This window comes from Colias philodice, chromosome 5 (assembly GCF_061535455.1).
Source record: "Colias philodice isolate Cphi_HAF_F1 chromosome 5, ilColPhil1 Martin Lab GWU primary, whole genome shotgun sequence".
Taxonomy (NCBI): domain Eukaryota; kingdom Metazoa; phylum Arthropoda; class Insecta; order Lepidoptera; family Pieridae; genus Colias; species Colias philodice.
Genome location: NC_143090.1, coordinates 11,916,706 through 11,932,662, shown reverse-complemented (window position 1 = coordinate 11,932,662; position 15,957 = coordinate 11,916,706). Strand labels below are relative to the sequence as shown.

The 15,957-nt window shown below is 36.5% G+C and overlaps 1 protein-coding gene and 1 long non-coding RNA gene across 5 annotated transcripts in view; both read right to left on the bottom strand.

The window, feature by feature from the left end:
- Positions 1-15,957, bottom strand: part of LOC149488683 (uncharacterized) — a 193,622-nt gene that overhangs the window by 44,826 nt on the left and 132,839 nt on the right. The gene's annotated exons all lie outside the window — the stretch shown is intronic.
- Positions 4,056-6,415, bottom strand: LOC149488684 (uncharacterized). Its single transcript, XR_016315669.1, has 2 exons — positions 4,993-6,415; positions 4,056-4,432 (listed from the first exon to the last, which is right to left on the bottom strand). It is a non-coding gene; the product is annotated as an uncharacterized LOC149488684 (long non-coding RNA).

The window sequence follows — 15,957 nt, the reverse complement described above, 5'->3', positions numbered from 1 at the left end:
GAATTTTTTTTTATACAACTATAATAATCTCTACACAAAAATATAGTTTGACAAACATTAGAAAATATCTATTTATAAAGAATGTAAACATTCATATTCATTTTAATTATTAAATCTCTGAATACGAGAAGTATACCTTATGCAGAGAAATGCAAAGAGGATAATCAAATGCAAAGAGCATTTGTCAAGTGTCAAGAAAACCGAAACATTAACACGTAAAGTAAACTGCGACTTATCCACAAGCTTTCACGAGAGGTGAGTACTTCGAGCATCTCAAATACAACGTCCTCGGGGAATCGAATCCACCTGCAACGCTGTGGAAGTGCAGAAGGAACTTTAAACCGATAAGATTAGAGCAAGTTTTGGCGTGCGCACGGGGGGCAGGCACTTGACGCGTGTTTGCTGGTGTCTGCATACATTTGCATGGCGCGAGGGAGTCCAACTTAATTTGGGAGATTTGCCGCGAAATCCTCTGAGTACTTTGTTTTATGACTTGCATTGTGTTGAATGCGCGGTTGGAGTTCTGCGAGCGAGATAAGCGTGGGTTGCTGTATTTTAAAATATTTTATAGAATTACTTTGCTTATGCTTTTCAGCGTATGCAGGTTTCACCCGTAAGTGGTGCGGATAATAATTTATGTCTTTATTTGTTGCGAAATAAATAGTTAAATGATTTTGAAATGCTTCACACATCTTCAACCATTGGTTGTCATTTATGACAATTATTTATTTTGATGACATAATTATGACAGTAATAACACAGTAAAGTTACATTAATGTTTATTTTGTGTTTATTATGCGACAAGAAGTAGTCGTAATGTCATTATTATAACACTTTAATTAACAAAAAAGTAGTTAAATAACATAAATTGAATTAAAACTCTCTGCTAAAAACTAAAGCGATATACATGTGTATCTCAAAGCGATTCTTTGATCTTCGGGACGGCATTTATTATTTAATTTATAAAACGTCTAATATGAAACGGCTCGAGCTCCCAACACTTATAAGGCTGTGACGAGGAAGCGCAGGCACGCGGAAAACTGCCTAAACGGAATTATCTGCGAGGAGCGCGCGGGGGTGAGGCGCCTCGCGTTGAGGGGCGGGGGGAGACAGCGGGCGGCCTGCAGGGCTACCACTCAAAACTTAAATTTTTGATCGTAATATACTACATTGCATTGGAAAATAAAACTGTATCTTTTCATTTTATTAAGCTCAATATAGAGGCCATCGAATTGCTATCTTGTTTCAATTTGTATGTCAAAATGTTGTATTTGTTATTTTCATTGTATTGCACTATTTAGCTAATGTATGTGAATTTTAAGTTATATCTGATGATAATTCAGTAAAATGGTATTCAATAATGGTCATTAATATATGAAGATATTTAATATTTTAAAATTTAATAACATAAAATTAGTTTATTTACCTTTATAGAGGTAAATAATGCAACATAACATGCATATATAGGATTTGATTCACAATAAGCATCTGAAACTTTGTTTTGCTTAATTGCTCTATGTTGCTCGATCATTATAAAACAAATATTGACTAACTTTACCAAAACAATAATGTTGTCAACCCTACGCCGGGGGAGCTCCAGGGGGCTAAATGCGTTTCGCAATTTTATATATCACATGTAATCATGCGATCGGCACAGCGGCCTCAGCGGGCAGAACGGCCGGAAATTACGCGCGTGTGTGATTTCTTCAGCTATGCGCTACTATTGAAAAAATTCTAGTTAAGTACGCGCTATTGAACACATTTCATTTGATTTGAATTGCTTTTCGTAGAATATGACCGCAATCCCATAGTCCAATAAATATAGATAACTGATTGTGGGCGAATCGAATATATACGTAATCTATATTTAACTGTAAAATTAATACATATAAGTTACTTATATGAAATTTATTTCCCAATTGGCACATTATTACGACACTATATCAAAGTCAATTGTTTCATCTGGAAATTGGTTTCGCACACTATAAAGCACCAATTATAAGCAAACAGCACTAATAGACCGCAACTCATCTCAAAGCATTGTATATCTGCGCACGTCTCCGCGACTAGCTGCAGCGGAATCTGCTGAATGGACTCCAATAAAACCTGGCTTATAGCAATGGACTTAATGCACAACTTTATCTTCCTTTCAGTTTATGTGGGACTCGGTAGAGTACGGTTGGTATAGTTTCACTTGCTAGTCTGTTCAAATTCTGCATTTAATCGACTTTTTGTGAGATTTATTTTTATTATTTATTTTTCAAATGTATTTTTGAACAATTCAGGATCAAGTTAAAATTAAATGATAATTTAAGTTTTGTTTGATTATAAAAATACCAATTAAGTATTACCTATATTATTATTTTTTATAATTTTATTTTCTGCTCCTTTGTTTCACATTTCAACTGTCAATCATCATAAACAGTGTGTCCCGCGGTTTTTGTCCCTTTGCGTGTTGAATGCTTGTTCCTAGAAGGAAGCAAATTACTCTCTTTCTAAGAAATGCATGCTTTGTATAAAAATAACTCGTTTGAAAGAAACTTTGAATGATTATTCTCATCGCGTTTATATTTTATTCATAAAACCGCATAACACCATAAAAGAAATTATTACTTTTCCCGCAAATAATTTCATAGTTAATGAACATTTTCGCGACGCATTTTGCATACAAAGTAATCTGAACAGCGCTAAACGGGACATTAATGCATTTACAGCCGGCGATAACAATTAAAGCCGCGCATTAATATTCGCGTCGTGGTCGTCACGGAGTCGTTGGGCTTTTTAACTTCTTCATTAAGCTTTGTGGAGTCGGGTCGGATTATGTTCTTCCGCTTTATCGACCTCGCTTTTATTGAGTGCGACTTCATAATGCTCCGGGAATTATTGCTATTTATTGCTAAGAGATAATGAAACTTCCGATAAGAAAACGTTTAATACGTGAACAATTATTGCACTTCAGAAGTTAACCACTCATTTATAATTGAGGATAACTTATCGAAAGTTTCCGAATGTTCTCAAATACAGAATGCAAAGAAATGTAATATATTTAAACGATATTCCGGTATACAAAGAGATATCTCGGAGACGGCAGACAGTTGAAACTTAACTCATTTAAGTAAGTTGCGTCGTAAAAGTACATTTGTCAGGAGAGATTGAAGTCACTTTATCATAAACGGGATAAACCCGCGCCCGGCTCGCTGCAGCTGCAGGCTGATGTAACAATGTCGTAGATATGAAACTGACGGTTGTTTTAACGTGCCTTGATGGATACTGTTAAATCGCGGTAGTCGAAAGTAGGTACACCTACATAACGTAGCTTAGATTATACCATATTGCAGAATGAATCGAATACTTGTACAGTGTAACCTATAACTAAGTTTTTGTTTTAACAAACTACTTTTTAACTACAATCTACTACTGGGTACTACTGTCGCTTCGCGCAAAACATCTGATTTTTCAAACTTAAAATGTCTTTATGTATCATACATTGCACTTGTAAGATAATACATACACACACATATTAAGAAAAAACACTATTTTTAACGTTCATGATATTTTTGATGTCATTTTTGTTATTTAAACTAGTTAAAAAACAGTTTAAAAAAGTTCTGTCTTGGACGTCCGTGTGTCTGTATGTGCGGATCCTTTTTCTTGTTAACACGATAGCGACCGAAATACTTTACTAATCGCATTGAGATAATATTAATAATGGAGCAGACACCACGAACAAAATCTGTGCGCCAAGATGGCGGCGCGGGGCGCGCGAATGACGGCTAGACAGTCATAGATTATGCGATGTCACTGACTCACCGCTATAGAGGCGACACTTTGTTTCTTTCTGTCTATTTTATTGGGTGCCACTCCTTACATGCACGTTGACTTGAAATTTTCTTTGTACTTACTTAATATTTATTTCAGATATAAACTGACTTTACTACGCGGGGCTAACAATATCTGGCATATAATATAGGATGAGGAGGTTCAATATGGGCTATGGGAAGTTTCATTCCTTACAAATTGAGCCTTTTTTAGAAAAAAAATAAAAGCCGTGTAAAAATTGTGTTTATTTATATTTAGTTCATCATCCTCAGAACATGTTCCCGGCTCAGAAATTGCTTGTATTGTTCCAGTACTATTGTAGCACACCTTCGGCTAAAATAAATATAATAATAATAATGTTAGTGATGGCTAAAATAATATTTTATTTGTTATACAAATCCGTAAAATTTTATTATTATTACTAACATCAATACAAGGAACAGCAGACTTCTTTAGAATACGCCTTCCCGCTTTTGTGGTATATTTATCCTCATCGCGAAAATGCAATGAACAGATGCTAGTTCTATCGGATGGTAACCAGGTTTCTTCACTGCGGTTGTTTTGGACAAATTTTACCCATTTTTCCCTTTCTTCACGACCCAGACATGGAAACCTTGAATAGAAAAAATATTAATCTCTGAACTAGCGGTCCGCCCCGGCTTCGCCCGTGGTACATATTTCGCAATAAAAAGTAGCCTATGTTTTTTCTCAGGGTCTAAAGATTGTCTGTGCCAAATTTCATCAAAATCGGTCCAATAGTTTATGAGCCTATTTATTACAATCAAACAAACAAACAAAATTTTTCCTCTTTATAATATTAGTGCAGATAAATAAATAATAATTCAATTATACGTTCAAGTCAGTAGCTTATACAATATCAATTAAAATTGATTAAAATCAATTAACAAAAAAAAAAAATTGGTGATTAAGTAATTGATTTTCATATTTCATGATTTCACCTTTTTTCAATTAACAACCAGTCTATGCTTTTCTAAATATGTAAAATTATTATTTTATACTATAAAAATATACGCCAGCAAATATTACTAACAACACTTATTTCATGCCCAATGTCATATCTTAAATTTTTAATCTATGACAAATGACGCAAAATGTCGCCCGCCAAAAATTTTGTTCTAACTAAGTTTTAAAAATTATTATCTAATTACTTACTGATTGAAAAGTTATTCCTTTGCACTTTTCCGTATTATTTGTATTATTTGTGCAATATCGTAACACACACGTAGGCATATTTGATGCGTTTCACTTTAAAACAAATAAAAAATGAGCGTGACGTTCGCGCCAATGAGCGAGCAAGCGACTGAGTGCAGTTACGCCACATGACGTATGTTGAGTGGAACATAAGTGGTGTAGGCGGTATCGACTCCATATTAATATTATCTCAATGACTAATCGAGTCTTTTTTTTTCTCTTACGCTTGAGTATGCTCAGGAATAGAACCCTTTCATTTTTCAGGGTCTGATTCGATGTGGTTTAATTGTTATTAAATAAACAAAAAAAAACTCGGATGTTTTTTTTTTTTTTTTTTTTTTTTGAAGTGAATTTTTATATTTTTATTGAAATTGATTCCAGAAGATTACTGGGAACTTTAAAAATTCATTTTGTTACTTTTATTAGTAGGTACGATCCTTATAAGTATTTTAGTGTATTCAACCAACTTAAAAAAGTGTGACTATTTTACAACAATTTGAATATGAATTGTATTATTGTATACAATATCGAAGCTTTTTAAGAAATGTATAAAATACTTTTTTAAGAATTATTATCATACATAATATTATGTTACCGGCAATATATTAAAACCGGCATTGTATGCAATTCTTAGTAAATGTATGTTATTCCGAGAAACAGTCGGAATGAAATAAATTAAATTCGTCACATTACCTACTTATATCTTTAAATCTGAACTTTTCCTAAGTAGCAAACACATTTGCAAATGTGGGTGGTTTTTGGGGTAGCTATTAACCAATATGAGGTCAAAACTAAAATCCAAGATGGCGCCGACGAAAATTTGAAATCTTTTCGTCATGGGTGTCATTTTCATGGTTTTTGGGGTAGCTATTAACGAATATGAGGTCAAAACTATAATCCAAGATGGCGCTGATGAAAATTTGACTTTTTTTCGTGATGGGTGTCATTTTCATGGTTTTTGGGGTAGCTATTAACGAATATGAGGTCAAAACTAAAATCCAAGATGGCGCCGACAAAAAATTTACATCTTTTCGTCATGGGTGTCATTTTCATGGTTTTTGGGGTAGCTATTAAACAATATGAGGTCAAAATTAAAATTCAAGATGGCGCCGACGAAAATTTTACACATTTTCGTCATGGGTGTCATTTTCATGGTTATTGGGGTAGCTATTAACCAATATGAGGTCAAAACTAAAATCCAAGATGGCGCCGACGAAAATTTTACATATTTTCGTCATGGGTGTCATTTTCATGGTTATTTTGTTCTCTTACGCTTGAGTATGCTCAGGAATAGAACCCTTTCATTTTTCAGGGTCTGATTCGATGTGGTTTAATTGTTATTAAATAAACAAAAATAATAATTAATAAATAATTATTAAAAAAAAAATATGAGGCGTGCACTTTTGGATTTTCCAAACTATTCTACTTTGTTGTCAAACATTATACAAAGACGTCGTACAAAACCTCCTCCCACAAAACATCTCCTTTGTAAATAAAAACGACATTTTACGTTCAGCCTAAAAGGCATAATTACGCGGTTACAACCTGTTCCCAGAAGGTGGAATTCGTTGGAAATGTCCAAATTGGAGCTCGAAGATAATGATAAAGTACAAAGGAGTGTCGGCTCGGCTCGAGACAATCGAATTTCCCAGGTTTGACGTGACGCAGCCGCTGCTCTTGAGCGCGTCGTGCTGCGGGCGCGCGGGCGGGCGCGGGGTGCGGGGCGGGGGACGCGCGTAACGTTGTTTCAGCTTAGATTTACGTTGAGTGTTGCCACTTACAGCTAAAGACGGTGTTCCAATTGCTACCAAACGATACGTTGTACACACAAACAATAAGCATGTAAACTTGTTATACGCAAAAAATATTGTAAAAATAATTGGCAAATGAACATTTTTACTCTTAAAGGTGTAAGTATTCATCATATTGGTAGAAATGTTGATGGTTGTATAAAAGTAATACGAATCGCTTTTACAGCGTTTGTTTGAAACAGCATTAAACTTTATTGTATAAGTTACGCCTCATCTCAGAATAAAGCTCACCGTACAACGGGAAATCCCGTATATTTTAAAGGAAAATGATTATAAATAAATCAAACAAACGAAATAATTATAAATAAATCTTCCGTATGTTTATCAGTATCCATAATATTATACATAATAATATTAAGTAAAGAGTTATCTACAATTATTACGTGCTTGTAGAGTAAGTAGAGTCAACATTTAAATAATTAATATTAATACCTACATATAAATAAATTTTACTATTTTCACTTTCTTAATCGTCTACCACTCATCGTATTTTAATCTCCTTTCTATTTCCTAGGTTTTCGGTTCCAGTGGGCGGGCGGCCGGCGGCTGAACCGCCTGGTGACAGTTAAGTAATAAGAGGTGTTGAACTCGACGCGATGGCGGTTTAATAATAAAAACTTTGGGATTCGCTGACAGCCTATCGGGAAGTTGCGAGAGGCGGCGGGCTCGTTCACAACAAGCGGGAACAATTTCTTTATTAACAGAAGGTAAGTGTCTATTTCGTGACTTGACACTTTAATAGAAGTTAAGTTTCACGGTATTCAAATTGAGTTAGAGTTAAATTTATTAGATATTTAAATTAAAGGGCTCTCTTATATCTAGCCTGCTCTCCATCTCCAATCCAACAGTGAAGTTTATAATATTGTTGTTAAGTGTTGTACAATTATTATGGATATTTACTCATTATAAATCTAATTACAGAGAGGACTCGGCAACATTTGGCGCGTGTCGAAAACAAATTGATTTTAAACAGTTTTTCCCGGAAGTGAGTCTTAGAGCCGCGCAGAAACGAGACAGGGAAAGATTAAAAATATAAATTGTGTTCCCGAGAGCGCATAAAGCTTTTCATTCCGTTGATTGTGTTTCCTTGTCTGTCGCCGTGTCGCCCGCCGCGCTCGCTCGCCGCCCGTTCACTGCGCTCCCTCCTTCGCGAAGAGACACTCCGACAAACATTTGTTTTATTGCGCGATATAGCGGCAGTTATTGTGGTAATTTTGGCTATTATAATGATTTAACGCAATCGCTATTTGTTTCTTATTTATTGCAATTGTAAATGCTACGAGTTATTAAACAGTAGATACAGAATATTACCGAGTATATAATATAATAACCAGACTACTGCTTAGAATATATTATTTATGTATACCGCCCTCGCAATTCCATTGTTTGTATTGAATTTGAAATGTCACTCTAGTCTTCGACTATCAATAAGTATTTATGAAAACAAATGATTACGATTGTCTTTACCTATAACTAACTCTACAGCACGATGGATGAAAGTTTACACAGTCATGCTAATGGTCTCATTTAAGTAGTTAGTAATAACATCGGCAGCGCGGGTCTCGGCGAGCAGCAGAGAGCACACACGCGCGGTGTTATGTAAATGGCGCCTTCCTCAGTTCGTCCAAACAGATTGTTTTCGCGCAAATTCAATTGGAATTTATCTGAGCGCACTTAATGAAAGGGGCTCGCGGATCAACATTTGCATAGAATTCGCAAAAATCGACCTGCTCCTCATTATTTCCCCTCCCGCGAGTTTCCGTGTGGAGCTCCGTTAAAACAACGCATCTACTGGGACTTTAAAGTGCATCCGGAGCGGAGAATATTGCTCATATTTTATGTAATTTTGCTTCTATACCATTTTATAAGTTGAAGGATTTTGTGAATAAATTATATTAAAGCAAGAACTTTCAAGATAAATTTTAACATATTCTAAACTTGATGCTCTATATTATATTATAGTTTAAAAATACTACGCTAACTCGGACGCAATGCGCAAATGTTTAGCATAATTACTTTGTCTTCAATAGACAATTTTTTATTTTAATTACATATTAGAAATACCTGGTACAGAAAATTTTGCTCTAACAACTCTATATAACTAAAATTATGGAACAACTTATTTATATGCGATCCTGGAACTTTTCATACTATTCTTACATCTAATTTAAGAACTATAATATTATGACACATTTACAAATCTCGACATTCCTCAAAATAATGTTAACCAGTGGCCATAAAAACTAGTCACATTATTTTGTCATTATGAAATACACGTGTAAAAGCATACATTATGTCCAAACGCAGGTGCCGCGCGCGACACGCGTCGGTCACAAACATCACAAGTCACAAAATATAGTGAGGCGGCTCTATTTGCTCCCTGCTGGAGACAATTACGCCACAAGCTGACGGAATATTAAGTGGCATCTTACGCTTTGTCTCCAAATGTTTTTTTAAGATTTGTTTCGTCTCGGAAGGCGGAACATCAGAAGCTTCATTTTGTTGAGCTTCAATTTTCCGAGTTTAGGTATTCTCCGTTAGTAACATTTTTAACGTAACTCAAAGTTTTTAATTAACTCTCGACTCTCGTATGCTATTTAAAATATTATTACGGTTTCGTAAACCACTGATATGAGACTTGGTAAAACTTTAAAAAATTGCGAATTCTGCTGCTGTTTCAAAATTCAAAATTCTTAATTGAGTTCAAGGACACTAGTCGTTATTAATAAAAATGTGCATCATATAATAACAGCGAGCGGTGGGCTCGGCGCGGCCCGTGACGGAGTGGCTCTCGACAGGCCTCGAGTGTATGTGTGTCGAGCGGCGCGGCCACTGGGCCGAGACAATGTCGTTCATTGCACCGCTCAGCCTTTGTACCTGCTACATAATAAGTATTCAGACGAAGACGCATCACTGTAGTATATCTTCACGACATTTTTAAACACTTTCTTTAATATTGGATCCGATTTCAGGAAGAAAGAAAATGAAAATTTCGCTCCATGACAGGCGGCGAAACAGTTGTCTCACAGAATGTAATATTATTAAAATAGGTTGCTTTAATATTAAAGTACTGTTTATTGTAGAGTACAATGAATGTTAAAAGACAATACATAAAAGAAACCTTATAATGATATAAAGATGCTTGCTTATACGATGCCCACTGACCACTTTCTCAAAGGATACCTACTAGATACAACTTAATCATTATACATAAGAACTAAAGAGAATTAGGTCTTTTTTTAGTCTAAGAAGTTGTGGCACTATTCTTGACAATACAAGCCTTCATGTCACGTCAACTCGTGCTCTTTTGTGCACAGTCACTGTAGCATGCAGCACTCGAATGGTTGCAATGTGCCACAGTCGGTGCGCAGAGTCAGTGTGACAAACAAACAAAGCAAAGCGAGCGACATTCCGCACAACTGGGCCACGAGACGCATACTCCGAGCTCTAATGTGCATCTAATGTATGCTAATCTCTGTTCACACTCTGGTCTACATGCTCTTGTTTTTAATCAATTTTGTAAAGAGTACTTTTTAAATGGCAACTACAAGAAGTTCTTGTCAATATTTCTTTCAAAATAAGGTAATTTGTAAAAGAGATGTAAGGTAAGGTAATCAACTTAAATTATACCGTGGTTTCTAAAGCTTAATAATTAAGCATAATATTACTTTCTACAATTATTGTCCTAACAACGCAAAATTTAATTTATAATGTCTGAAGCAATATTTTAAAATATTATATAATATTTTCAAGACGCTTTTAGCATAAATTGTTTACAGAAACAATCTCATCGTAAACTGAAATATAATACTGAACAAACAGGGCTAATGAGACAGCTGCTTTACTAAATCTCTCCGTATCACGTCTCGGCTCGACGTCAACACAAATTTTATTAAATCATGACATCTCTTCATTGGCTTAAAGCGCGTGACACACGGTGAAGATACTATAATATTTTATCTTAAGATACTGTTATATTTTATATTACAGTATCTTAACGCATCCGGTACCAGCGTTCGGACCATCATTTTTCTTTTTGTCATTGCGTACTAAGACTCCTGTAGAACCGCCATCCTGTTACAAATGACCCACAAAATTTCGCGTCATTTGTAACAGGATGGCGGTTCTACAGGGGTCTTAGTACGCAATGACAAAAAAGAAAATGATGGTCCGAACGCTGATACCGGATGCGTTAAGATACTGTAATATAAAATATAACAGTATCTTAAGATAAAATATTATAGTATCTTCACCGTGTGTGACGCGCTTAATAGCTGGGTCCACACCGGCCGATCCAGTGATCCCGCGATCCGCGATCCAGGATCGCGGAGCATGGATCGTGGATCATGTTAGGCCGATCCACTTTAAAAACTTGCGATCCAAAATATGCGCTCCAAGTGATCCTAAGGCGATCCGTGATTCAGCCAGTCTAACTCTTGTACGATATGGAGTCACACGTACAACGGCGGCGTCTTGCCGTTGCAGCAGTAACTTTTATTATACTGAAATGTTTGCGCAAAAAATCAAAAAAAAGAAATCGACGGTTTTGGGTGAAACAACTTTACAAAAATCGATTGGAATTTGGGACTCAGCTGTACGCAGAGTTAGTTTCAGATGAAGTGGAACACAATTTTGCAAGAATGAATGCTATTAGCTGGGTCCACACCGGCCGATCCACCGCGATCCGATCGCGCGCGGCAGGCGCGCGATCCAAAGATGCGGGCGGTGTGGACGTGCCGCGCGCGATCCATGCACGCGTTTTGCCGCGCGCGATCCCTACCTCGTGCGATCCGTTAGCGGGCGGTTTTTGTACCCGCTTCAAAGGTGCCTCAGTTGCGTGATGCGCGCGGTGTGGACGGTTGTGTTGGATCGCGCGATCCACCTCACCAGTCACCATGGACATCTCAGAAAGTCGAATATCTCAAATTGAATAGCATTCATTCTTGCAAATTTGTGTTCCACTTCATCTGAAACTAACTCTGCGTACAGCTGAGTCCCAGATTCCAATCGATTTTTGTAAAGTTGTTTCACCCAAAACCGTCGATTTCTTTTTTTTGATTTTTTGCGCAAACATTTCAGTATAATAAAAGTTACTGCTGCAACGGCAAGACGCCGCCGTTGTACGTGTGACTCCATATCGTACAAGAGTTAAACTGGCTGAATCACGGATCGCCTTAGGATCACTTGGAGCGCATATTTTGGATCGCAAGTTTTTAAAGTGGATCGGCCTAACATGATCCACGATCCATGCTCCGCGATCCTGGATCGCGGATCGCGGGATCACTGGATCGGCCGGTGTGGACCCAGCTATTCAATTTGAGATATTCGACTTTCTGAGATGTCCATGGTGAGGTGGATCGCGCGATCCAACACAACCGTCCACACCGCGCGCATCACGCAACTGAGGCACCTTTGAAGCGGGTACAAAAACCGCCCGCTAACGGATCGCACGAGTAAGGGATCGCGCGCGGCAAAACGCGTGCATGGATCGCGCGCGGCACGTCCACACCGCCCGCATCGTTGGATCGCGCGCCTGCCGCGCGCGATCGGATCGCGGTGGATCGGCCGGTGTGGACCCAGCTAATTGTATTGCTCATTTCTGTCTAACCTCTCTGTTTATGTCTAACAAGTAATTTAAGTACATCGCGCCTGTAACATTCAATTATAATGATATGGCGAGAGGTTGTTTTATGTACCTAATAATACGCAGTTGATCCTACTTGACAACACACATTACAATGTCTAGATAGACGCTATTCTAATGAAAATGATGGAGATCCAAATCGTGCAGTAAGTCAACAGTAATCCCATCAAAAACATCCTGTAAAAAACCCAAGTCTCGCAGCTCAGTCTTTCTACCGTCAAAAGTTGTGAGATCCATGTAATACCAAGTCGGTTAATCTATTTAGTGTCTACTTGAAGGACCTTCTGTCTTAAGTTATTACATAAGTTATTATCATGCCAATATTAAAAATATTTAACGTTTTAAACAAATAGATCGACTTGGACATCGCTTGATTTGATTATTAGTATGTATCACACTACACAGCACGACGGGCCAGCGACCAACAGGAACGAGAGTTTCAATCGCGTGAGGCGCGAGAGACTAAAGAATCTAATATAATATTGTAATATTCATTTTGTTTTCATGCGATGTCCAAGTCGATCTATTTGTTTAAAACGTTAAATATTTTTAATATTGGCATGATAATAACTTATGTAATAACTTAAGACAGAAGGTCCTTCAAGTAGACACTAAATAGATTAACCGACTTGGTATTACATGGATCTCACAACTTTTGACGGTAGAAAGACTGAGCTGCGAGACTTGGGTTTTTTACAGGATGTTTTTGATGGGATCTCACTTCTTTTTGTAGAGCCTTTCTTTTTGATACCATCTACTTCTAACGAATTTTGTTAAAGGTCTTATGATATTTTCTTATTTTTATATGTAATCTTCCTCTTTTTCTTTTCCGGTACTACTTCTTGAGCTTCAGCCACAGTTTTTCTCAAAGCCCACTCCCTGTCTCTATGGGCTTTTCGGAGGCTTTGATGTCTCAATTTTTGACAAGTCTGGACGGTAAATACTTCTTAATCTGTTGTATTCACAAATTGATGATTCCTGCGCTTTAATACTTCCAAAGTCGACATTAATGAGATGTAAACCGCCCAGACTTGTAACTCTCGAAAGTGCCACGTAAGCTTGACCGGATGTGAACACTGCAGAACCTATATCCATCAGCGCATTACTTAGGCTTAGGCCCTGACTTTTATGTATAGTTATAGCATAGGCTATACATATGGGAAATTGTTCGCGATGAACATAAGCTCTATTAATAATTTCAAATTTAGTTTTGACCGGACCAAGCTCGTATGCATTAGGTTCATTATTAAATGTGATATATATTCTCTTAATTATTTTATGAATTTTCAGGATCAACCTTTACTTTTCGCACTATACCGATAGATCCATTAACTAAACCGAGACTCACGTCAATGTTTCGCCTTAACATGACTTTTGCGCCTATTTTTATAATTATGTTCTTTTCTAGACCTGCAGTCATGAAGCATCGTCTTCATATTTTTTTATACATTCACGAGCTCTTTTTGTTAGGTACCTGGGACAATCAATGCTATCTATAGCTATAAGATTTATTTCAGGATGTGGGAGAGATCTTAGCATTGCAGTATTTAATTGTTGACACATATTTTTTGTAGGTAGGTACCTATCTACACCTATTAAATTTATAACCACCACCAACCACCAACTGCATAAATAACTTTGTAATCCCATATATTTATATGGGATTACAAAGTTATTGATGCAGTTGGTGTATTTGGAAAACTGGACCGAAATTACAAAATATTTAAGTTTTCCCATGATTAAGACACTAAACTCTATATGTATTCCAAATATGAAGCTTCTAAGTCTGCTAGAAGTGCCTTGGACTTTTGATGATCGGTGAGTCAGTGAGTGACAAAATTTAGAAACTTTAACAAGTTGTCATTCTTAAACTACTGGTTCAAATTGACTGAAATTTTAAATATTCCGTGTTTATACAATGCCGGATTAGTTACTGAAGATTCAGGTTTCTTGCTTTATCCACAACCCAATTAGAGGGGGTCGAAAAAGGCCCGAATTGCTTCGAGAAAAGGATGGTACGGCCGTGCCGCTTTTTTTTTGCTCGACTTGGCGGGGGCACTGCCGTGCCCCCAGATAACTATAATAATAAGTATAGCGCTGTTTGAATCTAGGATAAAGATAGAATCGTTAACATACCTAACTAGCAACTTTTTAATAATATTAAAGGTGTAAAAGGAAATTCCGTATACTTGTCGTTTGATTACCGGGATAAACATCTTTCTCGGGCTTCGAAACTATATATTTTGTAACAAATTTTATCCAAATCGGTTCAGTGGTTAAGGTATGTAGAAGAGATAGACAGCTGAATTACATTCGCAAGAAAAGTTTGATCTACATGTTAAAGTAGTTTCTTAAATAAGTTAAGTCTAGACTTCAGATGTGTTCATGATTTTAGATGTTTTAATATACAACAATAGTAACGCGTCGTGGGTGAGCCAGCGGCTGGCTGGCGGCCGGCCAGCGTCCTCGCCTGACGCGCAGACTTCGGATCCGCACCAAATACACATTTCATAACACTCTGCTCATTTATCCACTTTCCGTAGGAACTTCAATCTGGATTTTGTGGCGAGAAGGTCACTATAATTAATGGTCATATTTCCCATCTGTATGACGGTATTCTCACTCATACTATAGCTGTAGACGGACCTTCAAAATACATTTCATAAAAAGATGGAAAAGTTTTCAGCTATTACAATAAATAAATAAATAAATAAAAAAAATAAATAAAAATCATTTATTGATCAATTTGTGGGTTAGGTACAAACATGTAACAATACATACGTTAATGGAATAATAATTATTAATATGTTATGAATTTATTTATTGGGCAGTATTTCAAGAATTGTACAACCTGATGTGTGTCAGGTATGGTCAAAGAAACCTCATTTCTTAAACCTGACAGCACATACACCCAAACACACCCACGGGCCACGAATATACGCTTAACACTGTAAATACTTATTGTTTAACTTTGCTAAAACAATTGTTTTATTCGCATTGCAGCATTAATTGGACGTGCATTTGTCACACACTCTACCAACCTCTACTTGCCCAACCGACACACACTTGGCTATTTTAGGTGCTAGTTAAATTTAGTGATCGTCCTAGTATAGCTGCTAGCTCTAAGTGTGGTATTATTTAAGCTCATTAGGGTACATCTGACAGGAATCTTTGGTAAAGAATTAATACTGACAAAAACTATTACGATGATTGATTATATCGTTTTAATTATTACCTTACCTAACATAGCATTAATTTATCGTTAATAATAATTAAGAGAATTATAACGAAATGATAGATGTAACTTAAGTAACTAAAACTAATATTATATGATTCAGACCATGAGATATTAACACTATTCATAGTTCTAACAAATTAACACAAAATCATGCCAAATTTCCGTTTTAGAGGCGTTAGGGTAGAAACTAGAAATACTTTATAGAGTTAATAACTAAGTAAAGTAAGTACTTG